Here is a 16912-nt window from a genome sequence, read left to right as displayed (position 1 = left end):
CCAATAGCTATTCTAGGGAAAGCTGTACAAGGTTCGGCTAGGAGGGAAAGGAAAAGGCAAGTGACACTTCTGAATACTTTTTCACCCTCCTGGGACTAACTGGTGAAGGGCTTCTTGTAAGATCTCTGTATTTAGAGATATTACTTTGTTATTTTCCCACTGTCTTTTCCTTCCCATCTTTTCTCCATCCCAAGTTGATTCATTTTTGACTTATATTAATTTTAGGTGTATCATCCACAAAAATATATCAAAAGATCATGCAGATTTTTTAACACTATCCAGTTCTTAAAGTCAATCAAGGAGAATGTCAAACACCCAGATGTATATAATCTGCTCTGCAGAAAATGAACTGCTCTGCACAGAGTATTACTGCTTTAGTCACTCATGCCACTTCACGTTTTTATTGACATTTCTGAACATTATGTGTTAGATGATGTAACTGTCTTTCCTTGAATGCACAGAAGAATGAAGTTTTATGGGAAGAGATTTTGATCATTTTATTAGTCATTAACATAAAAATCATAATTCGCTTAAGTTCCAGTTCAGAGAAAGTCAGGTTTTATACATGGAATGTCAACTGTTTATTATGTTAGAAAAGAGATCATTCGGAGGAGATGGTTGATGTTCTAGGTAAAGCTATATGAAAGTAAAGGTGAAAGTTTGTTTCCAAGAACAAGGAAAAAAAGAAATAGCATATACAATCCTGTAGTTGCAATTGATTATTCCTTTAGGCAGCAGGATTAGAACTTCGAGCACAATATCAGAAAAACAAATTTGCTAGAGAACACCACTAATAATATCTGCACGTGTCCCAAGTTCATAATCTAAGTAGATTATTGATTGTAATATTTAATGCATCTACTCAGTTCATTTATATCAGAGTAAATATTGTTGCTGCTGCTTAGCAGCTAAACAGCTAAGATGCTGAATATCACACACAGTTGAAATCCTAGGGCTTTTCTGTGAAACCTGATGTTTGTTTCTGTTTGTGTGTATGTTGCTTTCACAGGCTTACTATCCCACTTACAATTCTATGTTTCCTGGAGTAGAGATTAAAGGATGTTTAAGAGAAAAACATATCTTTCCTTATCCAGGTTTACAGTCTCATTAAGTGGAAGTAACTGTCAATCTGCTATTCAATTATATTAACAAAAACTTCTTCAACAATCCTTCCTTCTCACCTTCTAAGACATGGTAGATACTCACCAAGCCTTCGATTTAGACTGTACAGTTCATCCCACTGTCTTACTCAAGACAAAGTCAGCCCTCCTTTCAGCTTCAGAAAACCTAACAGCATTATGAATAAGCAAAAGAGTATAGTATGTATTATTATTATTTTTTTAATATAAAGTCCTTCTTGGATTCTGGTTTTGTTAATCTTTCAGTCAAATACCTCTGAATAATCCCAAAGTACTAGTCCGGGAGACCAAGAAGCAGCCAAGATGTTCAGATGGACATTCTCTGACATTGTACTGTAGAGCAGAGGTAGCCTGAGGGTCATGCTGAAGTCTGGATGTGCTGCCTTGTGGTGGTTTACCCCAACAAAGCACCACAGAACTGCTTGTTTATTATCTACTGCTGGGATGAGGGAGAGAATCAGAAGGGTAAAAGTAAGATAACTTTTGGATTGAGACAAAGACAGTTTACCAGGTAAAGAAAAAGCTGTGCATGCAGGCAAAACAGAGCAAGGAATTCATCCACCACCTCCCACGGGCAGGCAGGTGTTCAGCCATCCCCAGGAAAGCAGGGCTCCAGCATGTGTAACAGTTACTTCGGAAGACAAACGCCCTAACGCTGGAAGTCCCCTTGCTTCCTTCTCCAGCTTATATATACTCAGCAAGACATTAAATGCTATGGAATATTCCTTTAGTCAGTCAGCTGGGGTCAGCTGTCCTGGTTGTGCCCCCTCCCAACCCCTTGTGCCCCCACAGCCTGCTTGCTGCTGGGGTGGGGTGACGGGCAGAAACAGGCCTTAGCTCTGGGTAAGCACCGCTCTGCGGTAACTAAAACATCCCTGAATCATCAACACTGTTTTGAGCACAAATCCAAAACATAACAGTGTACTAGACATCATGAAGATTAACTCTATCCGAGGCAAAACCAGCATATGTCTTTACGCACCTGCTTCAGCATCTTATTTCTCTAGGGTGACCCACTAAATATACCCAAGCTGAAAGTCTCAGGTATGGATTGATGTTCAGGGAGCACATAGAATAGTTAGATGTCCAAGGATGGTTAACTTTTTTGACTGTTCTATGTGATTGTCAGAAATAAAAGCTGATTACAACTTTCTCTGAAAGAGAGAGGTCATTCCGCCTTCACATGAATATGAAGTGGTGGAACCAGACCTACAGTGTGCTCTGACTGCTGCTCAGCCCGCAACCTCTGACACCATCAGTTTTACCATAAAGGCTGTTATTGTTTGAACTGAATTCACTGGTCTGAGCTTAGTTGCTTTATCACAGCTCTCTAAGAGATTATGTTTAAACTTAAATGTAAGTCTGAAATGGAGATTTGGAGTCTTTCATACTTGCTCCCGATTGTGCACTGTACTTTAAAATGGTGACTGCAACAAGTTCAGCCTGTTGAAAAGCTAGTCAGATATTTTATATGATTTGAGTATTCATGTGTCACTGTCAGGAAAACAAGATGGACCGGTACAGTCTGCTTTACATACTAAAGTTTCAAATAATAGGAACAATCCATTTTTTTCCTCTTAAGCTTCATTTAAAAATACCAACTTCATTGAACCTGGAGTGCTTTGTATGAAACAATCTGGGTTTGTTTTTGCTGGGAGAGGTCTGTTGAAGATCCTAGGAAGCACTGGATCTTTTTCCAAGACAGTCAGGAAAGCCACCTATGTCAGCCATCTTTAATCATATTCTGCATGCATACTTGTCTTCAACAAGATAAAGTTATCTGTTTTGAAATATACCTCCTTTCAGCATTATTCGACATAGACTACTTGCCTGAGATCATTCATTTAATAGAGAATCCTCATGAGATAGTCACTTTATTAGAAGCATTTATTCTGTTGGAGAACAAAACCCGTTCTTAGTAATTCTTATTTTTAATCAAAATTGCTTGTTCTAAAGCAACTTTTAGCCGAAACACTGACCACTATTTTTCCTTCCAGTTCTACTCTAAGATACAATCTGACAACATAATTAACTTATTTCAGCTGTGATATGGCAGGAAGTAATAAAATCTGAAAAAAAGTAGTCTTGAATAGTCCCCAGGATACTTCTCCATCTTTAACACAAGAGTGAGTTAAATTACTCACTTTAGTGATGCTAAACCCCAGGCTTTCCTACAAATTAGTGTTCAGTTATAGCTGTGCATTACTCCTTACACAAGTACACTTAATAAGTGGAAGCTCATCCACTTTCTAAGATACCTAGAAGTCAAATTCACTATTATTTTGTTTTTATATTGTCAAAGCTCCTGTACAACTTGATGAGAAAAATCTCTTTTCCATTTTCCATTGGCTATGGTCTTCTCCTGGCTCAATAGTAATAGCTTGTGGCATCATCCCAAGGAAGCAGTCAAGTTCAATGTGATTCCCATATTCCATTGAAGAACTAAGCTTTCCATTTCACAAAGGAGGGCTTCTGAGTTTCCCCCCTCTATAAATGATTCAGCCCAAAACCAGGGAAAAAAACAGATTTCTACAGTGTAGAGAGTTTCACATTAGGGTTGTCAAATAATAGATAAAATATTATGACTTATGCCTCTAGATATACTTTATATTTTAAGGCAAGTAACTTGCAGTGAGGATTTAAAATTATGTCCCTTAATACTAGTCAAAATAAAACGTTTTTCTTTTATGTTTATCACTGGCAGTTAAAGGAGTGAGCTTCATGTGCTTCATTTCCAGAGTGCTGGAAGAGTTCCTTCAGAACAGGCATCTGCTAAAACATTTTCTATCAAGAAGAAAGAAAAAGGTCTGTTCCAGCCAATTATTTCCCTATCCCTCTTATTTTGATCATCTCTAGCATCATATGGAAGCCATCACTGTTACAAAGTTAAAATCATATTTGTACCAGACAAACCGACTCCGAATATGGATTTTATTTTGGACACCACTACATTTGACATGCTCACTATAACAAGCCTTTTCTTATATTTAAATTGTAAGCATTTCTGTGGTAATTAGAATACAACATATTCTCCATCAGATGTCTGCCTGACTTGGGTAGCTTTCAGGATAACAATTGTCCAAGCAGCTCTGCGGCAGTGTGAAAAAGTCAAACAGATGGAAAGTTTTGGTTTAGTTTAGTGAATATCTAAGTTTTATTTAGCTAAAGCAGAGGGCAACAGAAAGTTTAATAAAATATTAAATGACTAATAACAAGGGCATGTCACTAATTTAACCCCTGGTGTGGCAACACATCAACAGGACAGGAAAGAAATAATATTGGTCTTTTTAGGAAACACTGTCTTGCAGAGGTTTTACTGGTCAGAGCATGAAACCATAGAAATTAATTTTTTAAGGGACTGCTCATTTAACGTCTCAGTAAAACAAGTGCATGAATATGAATGGATTACTTCACATCTATATCTGTGAGTGTCTGATTTTTTCCCCAAGATAATGGAATTGTTTGCAGCAACCCCAGGCTGGTAACAGCATTTCATAGCTTACTTTCATTTCATATGTATTCCAAGATATTATTTTTTTTTTAATTGTAAAGGAAGTGATAGAAACCTGTGAGGTAAGTAGTCACCAGAATTATTCTTGGTTGTAATTCAGAATCCATGGCTGATTCATTGTCTGACTTTGGTGAACATGAGGTTAGTATTTCAGACAGTTCAAACACTAGCAAAATAAAATGCAGGATCTTACTGACCACCAAATGCTCAGCTGGAATTTAATTTCCGTGTCAATCAATTAAAGCCAAACAGAAAAATCAGCTGGTCTCAAAGAGCTCAAACACGGATCAATAAACAGCAGAAAAATCATGTTGTTAGTATTGCAACTTTCTGAAATGGGAATTGGGGTTGAAATAGAATATTCTGGGCAGGATTATTAAAAGCTAATGATTTATAAATATAGCAACAACAAAAATATGCTAATATCTTCTTAAATGTTTGAAAAATATTTTTACATCACTTCAAATTCTGTTACATAAATGATATTGGAAATATTGTGATTAAACATCACATGATTTTGAGTTAAGTAGAAATTGAATACAAAGCAAAATAAAAACACTGTTTCTGTTGACCAAAAGTCATTTAAGACCAACAGAGTTTGAAGGGTTGGGACCAAGTAGGACAATATGTGGGAAATGGAAGATCTAAATGAAATATAGAGGCAAATGTCTCTTTGAGAAGGCCAGGGTAGAATATCTTAATTTAATTTATTACTGGAGACACTAGGGGTATGAGGGAAATGTTCCCGATTAAATAATTGTTAGTGTAGGCTACTTGTTTCCTAACAGTGTTACGCAAAAGGAAAAAAAGGGAATGGGTAGGTCAAGGAGAAGGTGTAAGACCACACCCCCCACCCTCTATTCATTCTGAATAATTGTGATAGTGTTACTTATGGAGTGTTTAAAAATGGGTGTAATTATCCCACTTTATAACTAAGTTAGTGTAAAGCTAACATGCTGTTTCATTAATGTTTAGCAAGGCAGAGGTTCCAACATTTATAGTAGCTTTCCCAACCTGAAGGATATGAATGCAGAAAAGTCTAACATCACCCCTGAACTGCTGGATGGGAAGTAAGGGACAGGGAAGTATATATAGGAAATTAATTAGGTTGGCAGGCTCTCAGGGGATAATCTTTTTACAGTGTATGATGTATTTTGTGGCCTAGCAGTGTTCTCCATCTGTTTGTTCAATGTACATACACTTGGGTAGTGAACCTTTTAAGACTTTTCCTAGATATATAGGTAATTGAGAGGGAGATTTATTTTGCAGATGGTTTGCAGCAGAGCTTAAGCACAGCTTAACTGCATTAATAGTTAAGATTTATTTCCTTTGTGATTCTAGTCTCCAGGCAAAAAAAAAAAATCAATAAACTTTGGAGCCTTGTTAGGATTTTGTAGGAGGAGGTTTTGCTTACCTTTTCCCATCACAAATAACAATACTCTCAGACTTACTCTTGCTACCCAATTTTCTTACTTTTAATTAAGACTTCTGGTCTGTCTGACAGTTTCTAACAGGAGTGAGTGAGTGTTTGCAATGGACAGGCCAAACTTTACTTTGTTATCATTAAACAGGAACCCAGTAGCATCTCTTTTTAAAGCAGATGTTTTAGTTCTCTAACTCACTCCAGCACTTCAATGGGTAAACGAAAATGGGGATGGTGTTACTTCTAGTTGCTGGGACTATATTGACTACGTCCTAAAATATGATATTTAGAACCACAGCTGAGTTTTGAAAGTGGACTTGCTGGAAATTTTAGGTTTGTATTATTTTCACACAGAACAGAATTTAAAGCTAAAATAGGCTAAACCAAGGGAGGGGTGGGGGGGTGGTGTGTGGAGGGAAGCAAGGAAACAATCTAAATGAGAAATATTAATTTTCTTTCAACATCAGAAACATTAGTAATTCTGTCATATCCTGACACCAGAATACGAGTTAAATCTTTTCTTCCCACTTCACAGAACAATGGGCATAGAAAGGGATCTTTGTATCTAAGAATACATAAAGCTGAAAAGGCAGTTCAGAAATATAATTGAGTCACATGCTACAACCACTGCATAGAAGGGGTAATCCATACAAACAATTTTGTTGAGAACAAAAATACAAAAAATTAGAAACAGAAACATTATGCATTCACGTGACTGGATGGGCCACATTATTCACTCTTGAGACCCTACAGCTTTTGCTTTTAGAGCACATTTGCAATACGTTTTTCTTAAACTTGGGTATCCATGAAAGCTGGCATAGTTTTGAAAGAACCCACAAGCTTAAATCCAAGTACATTCTGCATTATTATCTTTTCATGTTTTGTCTCTCAATTCAGTTCAAATTAAGTTTTATTGTAGCTTTTGTTAGTGCTCAGAAGTACCAGCCAACTCATGCCAAATGTTTTCCAAAGATAATTTTGCTCCTTTCTTATATGGTGAACTACATGATCCTAATTATAACTATTGCAGTGCCCAAGTGTTATTTTGATCTCAAATTGCTGAGGATTTTGTGGTCCTGAAGTGCAAAAATTCCTGTGATGACTGCTAATTGCAACTTCTAATTTAATCTAGAGCAAGAATGAAAACAACAGGTTTGCCATAATACATTGAATTAATAAGCTTATTTTACCCATTTGTATATTCCACTGATTTAAACTGCTAGAATTTGTTCACTTAATCTAATTAATTTCAAATGCATGGATAACATTGTTGTCAAACCATGCTGACTTAATTTTCAACTTGCTTTTTAAAAGACAGAAGTACACGAACATCAAGCTGTTCACTATTATGTTTCAGTAACTCTGTGTAATGCCACATTTAAGCAAAGAGTATGGACATTCTCTGTTTGATACATGTGACACAAAGATCTGCCTCCAACCCATGTATGGCCTTGTTTAAAAAGAGTAGAGCTTTTGTAGAACAGAAAGTACATAAATAGAATTAGTCCTACTGGATATTATCAAAATAAAAATAAACATGGTTGAAAAATTAACCTGAATATCCACTTCCAGTTTTCTGTTTCTGTGCACATTTAATTATTTTATTTTACAAAATATGACCTTTAATTCATTTTACCCTTCAATTTATTTATAGAAAAAATTCTAGGACAGAAATTTGTTCTGGCAGACTAAAATTAAAGTATGGTCCAACAATGTTTTTTTTTTAATGACGTCATTATATCAGATGGTCAAGTACATACTATGCATGTCCATAACGAAAGTACCCTGGAAAATATAGGCTGTCACTGAATAAATGCAGTTGTGTGCCAAAGTTTCAAATACCTATCAGATTCTGAAGTAAACATGAACATTTGGAGTAGTTTGCAGCTGTATAGTCAGTCCTATAGAATGGTCCCAAACTTCATTTAAGCAGACACCCTTAAAATGTGTAGGGGAGATTTAGATCTCAATTTAGCACTACACATCCAACATAGCTCCATTGTCTTCTACTGGATTCCCTCCAAAGAAATTGAGATCAGAGTCAGGCTGGCTGGCTGGCTTTTTATGATAGTCCTGGCAGTGTTAACCTCCCCTGATGTTTACTGCTGGCTCCTGCAGCACTTCAGAAATTCTTACAGTGTACTTAGGAGGGTAATAAATATGGGGGCTTGACCAGTTCTGAAGTTTTTTAGAGGCTGGTACACTATGGGAAATGGAGTTGTCTGGTATCTTCTTGCCCCAGGACACAGGTGCATTTCTCAGATAAGTAGTGAAGAATGATCTATTTGTTTTCACTCTATTCTGAGATTTCATTCACTTGCTGATGACAATCCATGATAACCTGTTGGTTGAACAGTGAGGAGCAATGATGTTAGACAGACATTTTCTCTTAAGATTCAACCTGCTGAAAATAATATGAATTAGTCTTAACTCATGTGTCTTTTCCCATTTCCCTTCAAAATGGAAAACAATATTTATTTGAACAAGATGCATTCTTTCCTACAAAATCTTAATAATTTCATTTAACAGCTCATCTGAGTATGTGATTTGATGTCAGCTGCATTATTTGAGGTATAATCTTTGGCACTGTGGTTGAAAAGTCTGAATCAGTTTACTCAATTAATTTCTTCATATTAATAGTCAACCTATTGCTAATGGAACAGTGTTCAAATTTATTAAAGTACAATCACTTTTTCAGCTATGCTGAAATTAACTTTCACACTTCTTACCACTTCATTTTTATTTCTTTTTTTTACCATGGATTTCTGTGATCCTGCTCTGCTCTTTAGTTCATGGGCTGAATCTGAAAAGAGTTGTAGAAATGAATGTTACCCTTCAAAATAGGAATAAAGATGTAGGATTGTATGTCATGCAATCCATGCATATTAAAAGAAAAGTGTCCTAGACAGATAAATAATAGAAGGAATAAATTGTGCAGGGAAAATAATAGGACACAATAAGCACTGATGTTTCACTGAAAACCTAGTTAACGTGACACAGGATTGAAAATTGGTATGTCCACCTACGTGAAATCTTCTTAGGACTGTGACTAGAAATATGCTCTGAAGCAAACAAACAAAAAATCCCAAGCAAAACCTCATTCTTTGTGAAACATTTGTCTTGTTAGGTTGAGATCAGCAGGATCAGCAGTATGCCAGCATGCTACCCAGAGAACAGTAGGTTTACAACCATCTGACAAGAGTGCATTGAACAGATAAGCTTAAAATGCTTAGCCGGGAATAAGCGGTCTTGAATCATGATCTTAGAATTCTTTTAAGAAATTATTCTTCAATGTAAAATATGTAAGCAAACTTTGGAGTTGTCCATCCTGTATGATGCTGATCCATTAACTGTGTTCTTTAGGAGATGAGCCTGAATTTGTTCAAAAAGAAGCCAAGGAGTGCATATTTCTTACTCCAAAGTATTCTAACCCGTATATTTTGTAACTTCTGGTAAAAGACAATTAATGTGATATAATATATCAAAGACTGGAATGCAAAACCACTGTAAAAGTATATATAGAGTTTTAAAAAGATAAATAAAATATATGTGTTTGAAAACAAGCAAGTACACAAATCTGGTGTAAGTAATAAGAGGTCACTTAAATTTTCATCCTACTTTGGTCACAAAATGAAAACTGCTGTGGCAATACAAAGTTTGGCAATACAAAATTACCTCGGGATCTGGCCCCTCCCCCCCCCCCCCCCCCCCAATCTAATTTACCAGCTACAAAAGCTGAGAATCACTGCTTTGACAAATAAATTACTATATAGAAAGGAGGAAGGTCCTCCTTATTTTATTGGCATGTAAACAGTATTGCACAACCATGATTAAACAGAGTTATTTGGCTAACATGTTTCTTGAACAAGCAATCGTCTGTATCCATCCAGGTGGATGTTCTTAGTAGGGAGTAAGGCATCTTTGACTCTGTATCCAGAAAGTAACTTTGATTTGTTTTTTTCTACATATCGGAACTTGTCAGTATTAAACATCTTTGAGGCATGCCCCCCTCCCCCCAACAGGGACTTACGTGCCTATTTTTCTAATCTCTCTTGAACTTGGTTGAGACTATGCTGTATATGCACAAATATTGTTCTTGGGCAGCTTGCTGTGTTGCCAGCACAGCGGTCAGTGAGGGAATTACCTAACTAGTTGAGGCATGCCCTGAAGGAGACAGTTTGTTTTGGTTAAATCTCAAGAAAGAGATATGAAGTCTGGGTAAGTCTTCTGGTTCCAGACACCATCCTGACATTTCAGTGAGGTATGTGTTTTTTCCACTAATGGAACAACATGCTGCATCTTGGAATCTGATTTTTTTACAGTGCTGGAATATAGATATGAGTGTCAATCCAAGTCTCCCTTTTCCTTTTTTTCCTCTAACTCTCTACAGATTCAAAGGAGAAAATATGTTAGGAGTCTAACCTAAAAGTTTGTAATTACTCCTGCTTGCACCAAACTTAATCCTCTAAAGTTCTTTTAAAAGAAGATACTTTTTTGTTTAGGAATGACTCTGAACATCTCATTTTGGATGGGAGTTTTGCTAGTGTTAATCAGTATTTTTATTTGTAGATATATTTTTCCAGAAGAACTCCTTGTATGCTTGAATATGGATTTATCTAGACAATCTTACAGTATTTTTAAGATCCGTTCTGGTGCCAGCTTTGACTTGATTGCATCCCTAGTGTTCCCTTCAGTTTTGCTTGTGCGATTGTGCAGAAGTTGTGAGTGGTTTTAAAACAGGCATTTTTATTTCTCTGGTAAATAATATGCTTTAAAAGTAACTTTCTGTAGCAAGCAGTTATGCCAAACATAAATACAGACTTCTACATCTCTGCTAAAGAATTCAGAATAAATGCAGGTACTATAATTTTGAGAAGTCAAAAAGTGCACAGATCTAACAGCCATTTAAATAAAGATGGCACATACTATGCTTTGTGCGGGAATGGAATGATGAAGTGTTAAATGTGAATTTGAATTTCTTAGCTTTTTTTCATTTCATGCCACAAGTCTACTGTTTTTCCAGCTTAATTGTCTGTCCTGATGGTAATTTGTTCCATATAGTTTTAACAAGTGTGTGTACTGGAGATAGGAGAGTTTATTGATAGCAATAAAGCTTTGTTAGAGATTTAATCTCATTTTCCCTTACTCTTTTTTTTTTTTTTTTTACATTATTTCTTTAATCAGTGTATTCCAAGCACCATGACTAACAGCTGCATACAAGGACTCTGCAAAACTGCAGTGCTTTTTATAATGAGAGATAAGATTCTGGGACACAAGAAGGAAGATGGGAAATCATATTTAAATTAATGGATCTTGAAGACTTTTGAACTGAGAGCTTGCCTTTGATTGTTAATACAACTTGTGTTTCAGCAGAAATATGTTTGATTTTCAACAGTGGAATGCGTACAGGTTTGCAAAATCTAAAAATGTTTTTTGAGATGGCATGACTGTTATTTTAACTCTTCAAAAATTTACTAATTCTATTTATTTTATAAAAAGAAGAAAAGGATGTGCAACCAAAAGTCAAAGCCTTTGCTACTAGAAATGCTAGAAGTAACACTACTTACTGAAAAAACATATTCAAATAATTTTCTTTTAAATCTCACTTTAATATCTTGAAAGGCCTCTTGCTTCTTCTAGTGATGTGAGTATAAACTATTCTTGAGTTCTGTGGGGATCCTTTGAGAAGAAGATGGCAGTGTACCAAAAGACATAATGTTGGCCCAAGATACTATAACATTGGGTTAAAATATAGATATACTTAATTTTTTTTCACCTTTCATGAGACATCAAATATACAATCACAACAGAAATAAATTCCTAGAATACTATTTTATTGTCTTCTTTCCATTTAGAAGTAGAAATCAGTCATACATATAATTATATTTGAACGGTGTTGTTGACATTACCTAGAAGGAAAAGCATTTGATTCATCATTGTATTTATTTTGAATTTTCAGATAGAACCTGAATAAAAGAAACTCAGGAGTATGCATACATGTAGATAAATACTTACATATATATTGAATTTTTCTGCTACTAATACCAGATATGCTACTAATCTCAAAATTATAGTGTAAAGATATACACAAGTTATTACATCTTACTTCATTACTTTATTTTTTGGCTTGCCAAAAAAATCTTGTTCCTTTCTTCTCAGTATTATTTTGAGAAGTTAGTTGATGAGACCACTAGCACAATCTTATGGAGATTGCTATATAGTCTTTCAAGCTTATTTTCGTATACTCAGGTAGATAACATTTCCATAAAGACTTCTGCAGTTCTTTGACTTTATGTAAGGTGTACCTTGTTTCCCTTTACTACAAAAAGACTGAACTCAGATAAACTGAATTTGACTTAAGAATATGTCAAAATGTTTGTTAGCAAGGGGCCTTAATTGGTCATTCTTGTGAATCACTGCCACTTTGTTGAAACCTTCCATAATGAAGTACTGAAAAGTGCTTGCATGGGTATACTGAGTTCTGAGTATATTAAGTAGAATTATCTCCTGTTAAGTATTCCGTGGTGTTCACAGCCTTCAGTTTGCTGTACTATTTACTGGTTTTCATGTCTTCTTAATGTTATCCCGTGTTTGTTTCTTTCCAGGTTATATTCCATCTCTTCAACAATTGCCATTATTTGCCATGTCTGGATATCTGGAGCCACAAAGGAGGTGCATATTGTTCGCTTTCTTTTGCGCAATTGTAGTTTCCTATTCTTTCACCATTCTATCTCTTCAGTCATTAAATGCCTTTGTAACAATTCATGGTTTATCAGATATGGTAGAACATATTCACGTGATTTTGCATTCCTCATGGAGATTGTTTACTAATATCTTGCATCCATTGTCCAAAAAAGGCTCTTCAACTCTCTCATTAATCACTTTGAGAAGATTTTTCTTAAGAAACAGATTCTTTAAAGAGAAGTCTTTCCTTAAGGAAAGATCCTTATGATTCTCCACCAAATAACTTTCACCTCAGAAGTGGTTAATATTGACTTCCATGTCCAAAAGAACTATACAACCAACAGAAATTTGATGGGTGAGACCTCAGGTAGGGTAAATGGTAATAGGCTCAAAAGATGGTGAGGCTATGGTCCCATCTTTTTAAGCAGTGCGTTAATGCACACAGTGTGAAGGTAACTCAAGACATCTTATTTTCAACCCATTACTTATTACTGTCTTCTCTCTTTGTGTCAAATGAAATTTTCTTTAACTAAATCTTAAGATAAAATTTACCCATTTCAGTATCTGTAATCAGCTTTAATATTGCTCTGTAGCACAAATAATGTATTTATGTTGATTGCTCCAAACATTTAAATACACCTAGGGGTCTCTAACACTGAGGAAACTAGTGTTTTGAGAACTTACCCAGAGATAAAAATATTGTTTTTTTCCAAGCATTTTACCAGGGGAAAAAATTACACAATGTGTTAAGTAAATAATTTAACAAATATTCTTCAAACAGCTCTAATTGTCAGGTCCAGAATGCTACCAAGTTAATTTGTCTTTGATGTTCTTCTCTGCAAGAACAATATCTTACAGTTATAGGATTTTTATTTTTTCAAAAAATATAAATTATCTCAAAACTCTATCTATTATTCATAGTAATAACTGTCTCTCTCACTGACAGCTTGAAAAGCCCCAATGTTTTATGGCACTCAAAGAACATTCGTTAAATACCTGCAGCAGTAGTTAATCTCAATCCATTTTTTAAAGGTTATACTTTTAATATACTTCCAAAACCAAGCTTGAGTAGCAGACAGGAAGCTAGATGAATCTCTGCCAAGATAGGAAAAATATTTCAAAGCAAGATTGAAAATCAGAATAACAGTTGAAATACAATGATAAGCCAGGCCAGAGGTTTTATGTGCCTCATGCACATAAGGAAGTCAACAGAAGTCAACAGAAAGATAATTCTGCACTTCAGTGAGAGCTGAATCTTAACAACTACACAGTGAGTGGAGGTAGGGATGTGTAAGCCTTTTTTTAAGAGTACAATGAGATTTACATAAGACTTTCTTTATGGAGATTATGCTGGTTTATTGGAAGAAGTCATCAAAGTAAGCTCATCAGACGGCTATACAAAAGAACATATTATTACTTAACTTTTTAATGTATCAGGATAATGAGCTATCTGAATTCAGCTACAGCTTAGAGAGAGCTCTTCACATGAAACAAAAGTTACAGATTTCACTTTTCTCTAAATTAATTCATTGACGATATAGTTTTGCAAGGGTTTTTTTGCCAGTAAGATACAAAGACTTATTTTCCCCACAAAGCTCATCTTGTCTTCTAGTAAAAATTAATCATAGAACACAGCAAAGTGTAGGAGATGAAGGTCAAATGGTCTGTTTTACTTACGACCACTCAATTTTACACAAGTGGCCATCAGCATTTAGGCATGCAAAGCTTCACACTTGCAAGCACAAAAGAAAATTCCTTCCATTGCTCATTTTTTCTTTTGTTTTCTTTAGTGTAATTGTGGAAAATAAATACAGATTACTACCTATTCTTTTGAACTGTGTTCAAAAAGAAAGTCACATTTTCTCCCCTTCTTTTTTCTTTTGAAGTATAGGTTGTCATGAGGCCTGTATTTGGGAGAACAGGGCCATGGTAACCAGAGGTGAATCAAAGTAATGTACAGAAATATGAATACATAAATGTCCATAAATGCATATAAATACTGGAATTATAAAGGTTTGCCCTAGCATATTTTAGCCCCATAGCCTGCAACAAAAATTTCTTGTTTCTGGCCAGCAGTTTGTAATTAACTTACTCATATAGCTCTCACTATCTGTATCTATGGCTGTGGCAGCCATGCCTTTTATGACTGTTGTGGCTGAATTGCTCGACTGTGAGATAGGACAATCAAAATTTGTTTTTGATGATGCTCTGGCTAAGAATGACTTTAGACAATAGTGTGCCTGCATCCTGATTTCAGCTACAATGAATTTATAGATATACTGACATTCCTCATTTAACAAAGTATTATCCAAACTATGGTATAGTCTCATATAATATGGTGACTGGCATCCACTATAATTTTCAACAGGATCTGCCTCTCAGTTTGTTCTGTCCAGCATGCAGTACATTAAATATCAGCCAATTAGTTGTCCAGTTTCTTCATAACATCCTATGATTTAATTAAACTCTCATGAGGAGACAACATAGTCATAATAGTAACTTATTTTAAAAGCTATTTATGTAATGCAACAATCCCAGTTCATTACACTTAAAAACTGTCTACTACTTCATGTAGTTTTATCTTGTCAACTTTTAGTTAGTGGCAACAGCATGAGAAGACTTTAATTTCTGGAAAGTTAGCTATTATTAACTGCTAGCTTAATTTGAATTAGGTTGATGCTCAAACAAGATAATTGCAATTCAGAATTTTTACCTATCGGTAATTTTTCCCTATATATTTTCTCATGTTTATCCTTTTACTTTGAAGAAAAGGCTTGATGACTGCCTAACAATTTCCTACTACATTTTTATACTGTTAAGTTGGTAAACAAACATTTATATTTAAGTATGTTGTATGTTTTATTTTAGTTTAATAGGACCAAGAATAATACAAAGACAGCTGTTCTAAACAGATTTTTGTTGTGTTATGCCTTGACATATTGTTAGTGTAGCTTAGTGTTAGCATTAAGCGTAAGGTGATTGATGTGTTTTGGGGGCTATCTGACATTTACTTACTCACTGATGAAGTGTGTTTAGTATCCTTCCTGAAATTGTAAAACCAAAGAAAACTGAAATAATACTATTACTCTGACATGATGTGAATCTGAAAGCATTTAATAAATTTCTTGTAGGAATCACTTTGTTTTAATTTCAGTTAAACACCCATTTTTTTTTTTTTCTTTAAAAGAAGTGGTAAGATATAAGTAAAAAAAAATGGAAAAACACATGTCTTATTCCAAACTTTTCCCACATTGTCTGCCCCACAGCCCCCAGATTTTCAGCTGAGGCATGGCCTGAACCATATGTAATTTCTATGTATTTAGTAATCCATAATGGATTTCTCTTCTCCAAAATAAATTTGAGTAGATTTTTTTTTGTGTGTGTTTTTTTTCTGCTTGTTTGCAGAAATGTTTTTCAAAGGAGTTATGATCATCAGTTTGTCTGAAGACCTTTGGGTAGGCTTCTTGCTCTCATTGTACTTGTAGAAGGATTTATTATTAATTTTGATTTCTTTTGCTAGTTATTTCTCAAATATTTATGAAAAAATATTCCTCAGCTTGACATAGACAGTGAAGAATCTATAACAAGATGATCATTAGGAAAGTAAAATCGAGCATTTTTGTTAATAGAATTTTTTCTCAAAGTTCAGTCATCAAGGAGGATTCACCTTTGCACAAGGAGTTAAAAGCACAGTTTAATATTTCATGTCACCCCAGGGCTGCAATGTAGAAGGTTCAGCTATATTCTTTTACTTACCTACTTATTTTGATTCTTACTGTTCTTGAATTCCAAGCAATTTGACTATTCATCTTGTTGTCCATGCAACCTAACTAACCTAAGATGTTCCAGATGCATCTGAAAGAGAAACTTAGAGAAAATATTGCTTTTTTATTTTATTTCGTGATGACATTCATTTTGCTGCCAATTCATGTGGAAAACTTCTTTCTGATGAGATACTCCACTTAGATCTTTTCCAGAATCTTCAGACTTCTTTTTTCCATTGCATATGTACTTCTATGTACTCATATACACACACACACACACACACTTCAAATTACTTTTCCTATATACATTATTTTCTTTCTTAAAATTCTGCACCATATGGAAACACTGATTAGTCAGTACTGTTGTGTCATGTCTGAAAGCTCTGCCTTC

The 16912-nt window shown here is 35.0% G+C and overlaps 1 long non-coding RNA gene across 1 annotated transcript; it reads left to right on the top strand.

The window, feature by feature from the left end:
• The first annotated feature begins 518 nt into the window (after positions 1–518).
• Positions 519–16130, top strand: LOC308060278. Its single transcript, XR_013926658.1, has 2 exons — positions 519–11482; positions 12679–16130. It is a non-coding gene; the product is annotated as an uncharacterized lncRNA (long non-coding RNA).
• Positions 16131–16912: the final 782 nt, after the last annotated feature.

The sequence above is a fragment of the Falco punctatus genome (genome assembly GCF_963210335.1).
Source record: "Falco punctatus genome assembly, chromosome: 1".
Lineage (NCBI taxonomy): Eukaryota > Metazoa > Chordata > Aves > Falconiformes > Falconidae > Falco > Falco punctatus.
This window is presented reverse-complemented; position numbering and strand designations above follow the sequence as displayed.